Genomic DNA, 6,267 nt, shown 5'->3' with positions numbered 1-6,267 from the left:
ATCCAGAATTATGCCTTATAGACACCCCGCGGCCCGTTCGAAATTTTGCCAGTATGTCCAAAGGGGTGTGTTCACTGATCCGGAGAAAAAACTGAGTATGGGTCGAACCACTGAATCGGATCAGATTTTCGATCTTGATGACCTCCGTACATATTTTATGATCCTACGAAAGAATCGTATCCATAATTATGCCCTATAACCACCCTGCGGCCAGTTCGAAATTTTGCAAGTATTGCCAAAGGGGTATGTTCACTGATCCGGAGAAAAAACTGAGTATGGGTCGAACCACTGAATCGGATCAGAAATTCTGTCTTGGTGACCACTATACAATATTTTATGATCCTACGAAATAATCGGATCCATAAGTATGCCCTATAACCACCCTGCGGCCAGTTCGAAATTTTGCCTGTATTGCCAAAGGGGTATGTTCACTGATCCGGAGAAAAAACTGAGTATGGGTCGAACCACTGAATCGGATCAGAAATTCTGTCTTGGTGACCTCCATACAATATTTTATGATCCTACGAAAGAATCGGATCCACAATTATGCCCTATAGCCACCCCGCGGCCCGTTTGAAATTTTGCTAGTATTGCCAAAGAAATATGTTCACTGATCCGATGAAAAAACTGAGTATGGGTCGAACCACTGAATCGGATCAGAAATTCAGTCTTGGTGACCTCTATACAATATTTTATGATCCTACGAAATAATCGGATCCATAAGTATGCCCTATAACCACCCTGCGGCCAGTTCGAAGTTTTGCCTGTATTGCCAAAGTGGTATGTTCACTGATCCGGAGAAAAAACTGAGTATGGGTCGAACCACTGAATCGGATCAGAAATTCGGTCTTGGTGACCTCCAACCAATATTTTATGATCCTACGAAACAATCGAATCCAGAATTATGCCTTATAGACACCCCGCGGCCCGTTCGAAATTTTGCCAGTATTGCCAAAGGGGTGTGTTCACTGATCCGGAGAAAAAACTGAGTATGGGTCGAACCACTGAATCGGATCAGATTTTCGATCTTGATGACCTCCATACATATTTTATGATCCTACGAAAGAATCGTATCCATAATTATGCCCTATAACCACCCTGCGGCCAGTTCGAAATTTTGCCAGTATTGCCAAAGGGGTATGTTCACTGATCCGGAGAAAAAACTGAGTATGGGTCGAACCACTGAATCGGATCAGAAATTCTGTCTTGGTGACCTCTATACAATATTTTATGATCCTACGAAATAATCGTATCCATAAGTATGCCCTATAACCACCCTGCGGCCAGTTCGAAATTTTGCCTGTATTGCCAAAGTGGTATGTTCACTGATCCGGAGAAAAAACTGAGTATAGGTCGAACCACTGAATCGGATCAGAAATTCTGTCTTGGTGACCTCCATACAATATTTTATGATCCTACGAAAGAATCGGATCCACAATTATGCCCTATAGCCACCCCGCGGCCCGTTCGAAATTTTGCTAGTATTGTCAAATGGGTATGTTCACAGATCCGATGAAAAAATTGAGTATGGGTCGAACCACTGAATCGGATCAGAAATTCGGTCTTGGTGACCTCCAACCAATATTTTATGATCCTACGAAACAATCGAATCCAGAATTATGCCTTATAGACACCCCGCGGCCCGTTCGAAATTTTGCCTGTATTGCCAAAGGGGTGTGTTCACTGATCCGGAGAAAAAACTGAGTATGGGTCGAACCACTGAATCGGATCAGATTTTCGATCTTGATGACCTCCATACATATTTTATGATCCTACGAAAGAATCGTATCCATAATTATGCCCTATAACCACCCTGCGGCCAGTTCGAAATTTTGCCAGTATTGCCAAAGGGGTATGTTCACTGATCCGGAGAATAAACTGAGTATGGGTCGAACCACTGAATCGGATCAGAAATTCTGTCTTGGTGACATCTATACAATATTTTATGATCCTACGAAATAATCGGATCCATAAGTATGCCCTATAACCACCCTGCGGCCAGTTCGAAATTTTGCCTGTATTGCCAAAGGGGTTTGTTCACTGATCCGGAGAAAAAACTGAGTATGGGTCGAACCACTGAATCGGATCAGAAATTCTGTCTTGGTGACCTCCATACAATATTTTATGATCCTACGAAAGAATCGGATCCACAATTATGCCCTATAGCCACCCCGCGGCCCGTTCGAAATTTTGCTAGTATTGCCGAAGAAATATGTTCACTGATCCGATGAAAAAACTGAGTATTGGTCGAACCACTGAATCTGATCAGAAATTCAGTCTAGGTGACCTCTATACAATATTTTATGATCCTACGAAAGAATCGGATCCACAATTATGCCCTATAGCCACCCCGCGGCCCGTTCGAAATTTTGCTAGTATTGCCAAAGGGGTATGTTCACTGATCCGATGAAAAAACTGAGTATGGGTCGAACCACTGAATCGGATCAGAAATTCGGTCTTGGTGACCTCCAACCAATATTTTATGATCCTACGAAACAATCGAATCCAGAATTATGCCTTATAGACACCCCGCGGCCCGTTCGAAATTTTGCCTGTATTGCCAAAGGGGTGTGTTCACTGATCCGGAGAAAAAACTGAGTATGGGTCGAACCACTGAATCGGATCAGATTTTCGATCTTGATGACCTCCATACATATTTTATGATCCTACGAAAGAATCGTATCCATAATTATGCCCTATAACCACCCTGCGGCCAGTTCGAAATTTTGCCAGTATTGCCAAAGGGGTATGTTCACTGATCCGGAGAAAAAACTGAGTATGGGTCGAACCACTGAATCGGATCAGAAATTCTGTCTTGGTGACCTCTATACAATATTTTATGATCCTACGAAATAATCGGATCCATAAGTATGCCCTATAACCACCCTGCGGCCAGTTCGAAGTTTTGCCTGTATTGCCAAAGTGGTATGTTCACTGATCCGGAGAAAAAACTGAGTATGGGTCGAACCACTGAATCGGATCAGAAATTCTGTCTTGGTGACCTCCATACAATATTTTATGATCCTACGAAAGAATCGGATCCACAATTATGCCCTATAGCCACCCCGCGGCCCGTTCGAAATTTTGCAAGTATTGCCAAAGGGGTATGTTCACTGAACCGATGAAAAAACTGAGTATGGGTCGAACCACTGAATCGGATCAGAAATTCGGTCTTGGTGACCTCCAACCAATATTTTATGATCCTTCGAAACAATCGAATCCAGAATTATGCCTTATAGACACCCCGCGGCCCGTTCGAAATTTTGCCGGTATTGTCAAAGGGGTGTGTTCACTGATCCGGAGAAAAAACTGACTATGGGTCGAACCACTGAATCGGATCAGATTTTCGATCTTGATGACCTCCATACATATTTTATGATCCTACGAAAGAATCGTATCCATAATTATGCCCTATAACCACCCTGCGGCCAGTTCGAAATTTTGCCAGTATTGCCAAAGGGGTATGTTCACTGATCCGGAGAATAAACTGAGTATGGGTCGAACCACTGAATCGGATCAGAAATTCTGTCTTGGTGACCTCTATACAATATTTTATGATCCTACGAAATAATCGAATCCATAAGTATGCCCTATAACCACCTTGCGGCCAGTTCGAAATTTTGCCTGTATTGCCAAAGGGGTTTGTTCACTGATCCGGAGAAAAAACTGAGTATGGGTCGAACCACTGAATCGGATCAGAAATTCTGTCTTGGTGACCTCCATACAATATTTTATGATCCTACGAAAGAATCGGATCCACAATTATGCCCTATAGCCACCCCGCGGCCCGTTCGAAATTTTGCTAGTATTGCCGAAGAAATATGTTCACTGATCCGATGAAAAAACTGAGTATTGGTCGAACCACTGAATCGGATCAGAAATTCAGTCTAGGTGACCTCTATACAATATTTTATGATCCTACGAAAGAATCGGATCCACAATTATGCCCTATAGCCACCCCGCGGCCCGTTCGAAATTTTGCTAGTATTGCCAAAGGGGTATGTTCACTGATCCGATGAAAAAACTGAGTATGGGTCGAACCACTGAATCGGATCAGAAATTCGGTCTTGGTGACCTCCAACCAATATTTTATGATCCTACGAAACAATCGAATCCAGAATTATGCCTTATAGACACCCCGCGGCCCGTTCGAAATTTTGCCTGTATTGCCAAAGGGGTGTGTTCACTGATCCGGAGAAAAAACTGAGTATGGGTCGAACCACTGAATCGGATAAGATTTTCGATCTTGATGACCTCCATACATATTTTATGATCCAACGAAAGAATCGTATCCATAATTATGCCCTATAACCACCCTGCGGCCTGTTCGAAATTTTGCCAGTATTGCCAAAGGGGTATGTTCACTGATCCGGAGAAAAAACTGAGTATGGGTCGAACCACTGAATCGGATCAGAAATTCTGTCTTGGTGACCTCTATACAATATTTTATGATCCTACGAAATAATCGGATCCATAAGTATGCCCAATAACCACCCTGCGGCCAGTTCGAAATTTTGCCTGTATTGCCAAACTTGGTATGTTCACTGATCCGGAGAAAAAACTGAGTATGGGTCGAACCACTGAATCGGATCAGAAATTCTGTCTTGGTGACCTCCATACAATATTTTATGATCCTACGAAAGAATCGGATCCACAATTATGCCCTATAGCCACCCCGCGGCCCGTTCGAAATTTTGCTAGTATTGTCAAATGGGTATGTTCACAGATCCGATGAAAAAATTGAGTATGGGTCGAACCACTGAATCGAATCAGAAATTCGGTCTTGGTGACCTCCAACCAATATTTTATGATCCTACGAAACAATCGAATCCAGAATTATGCCTTATAGACACCCCGCGGCCCGTTCGAAATTTTGCCTGTATTGCCAAAGGGGTGTGTTCACTGATCCGGAGAAAAAACTGAGTATGGGTCGAACCACTGAATCGGATCAGATTTTCGATCTTGATGACCTCCATACATATTTTATGATCCTACGAAAGAATCGTATCCATAATTATGCCCTATAACCACCCTGCGGCCAGTTCGAAATTTTGCCAGTATTGCCAAAGGGGTATGTTCACTGATCCGGAGAATAAACTGAGTATGGGTCGAACCACTGAATCGGATCAGAAATTCTGTCTTGGTGACATCTATACAATATTTTATGATCCTACGAAATAATCGGATCCATAAGTATGCCCTATAACCACCCTGCGGCCAGTTCGAAATTTTGCCTGTATTGCCAAAGGGGTTTGTTCACTGATCCGGAGAAAAAACTGAGTATGGGTCGAACCACTGAATCGGATCAGAAATTCTGTCTTGGTGACCTCCATACAATATTTTATGATCCTACGAAAGAATCGGATCCACAATTATGCCCTATAGCCACCCCGCGGCCCGTTCGAAATTTTGCTAGTATTGCCGAAGAAATATGTTCACTGATCCGATGAAAAAACTGAGTATTGGTCGAACCACTGAATCTGATCAGAAATTCAGTCTAGGTGACCTCTATACAATATTTTATGATCCTACGAAAGAATCGGATCCACAATTATGCCCTATAGCCACCCCGCGGCCCGTTCGAAATTTTGCTAGTATTGCCAAAGGGGTATGTTCACTGATCCGATGAAAAAACTGAGTATGGGTCGAACCACTGAATCGGATCAGAAATTCGGTCTTGGTGACCTCCAACCAATATTTTATGATCCTACGAAACAATCGAATCCAGAATTATGCCTTATAGACACCCCGCGGCCCGTTCGAAATTTTGCCTGTATTGCCAAAGGGGTGTGTTCACTGATCCGGAGAAAAAACTGAGTATGGGTCGAACCACTGAATCGGATCAGATTTTCGATCTTGATGACCTCCATACATATTTTATGATCCTACGAAAGAATCGTATCCATAATTATGCCCTATAACCACCCTGCGGCCAGTTCGAAATTTTGCCAGTATTGCCAAAGGGGTATGTTCACTGATCCGGAGAAAAAACTGAGTATGGGTCGAACCACTGAATCGGATCAGAAATTCTGTCTTGGTGACCTCTATACAATATTTTATGATCCTACGAAATAATCGGATCCATAAGTATGCCCTATAACCACCCTGCGGCCAGTTCGAAATTTTGCCTGTATTGCCAAAGTGGTATGTTCACTGATCCGGAGAAAAAACTGAGTATGGGTCGAACCACTGAATCGGATCAGAAATTCAGTCTTGGTGACCTCCAACCAATAATTTATGATCCTACGAAACAATCGGATCCACAAT

The sequence above is a fragment of the Bidens hawaiensis genome, unplaced genomic scaffold, assembly GCF_021521415.1.
Source record: "Bidens hawaiensis isolate Kalapana, Puna unplaced genomic scaffold, B.hawaiensis_p1.1 tig00012724_1, whole genome shotgun sequence".
In the NCBI taxonomy this organism is placed as follows: Eukaryota; Viridiplantae; Streptophyta; class Magnoliopsida; order Asterales; family Asteraceae; genus Bidens; species Bidens hawaiensis.
The sequence above is the reverse complement of the archived record's forward strand: the minus strand, read 5'-3'. Positions refer to the sequence as shown.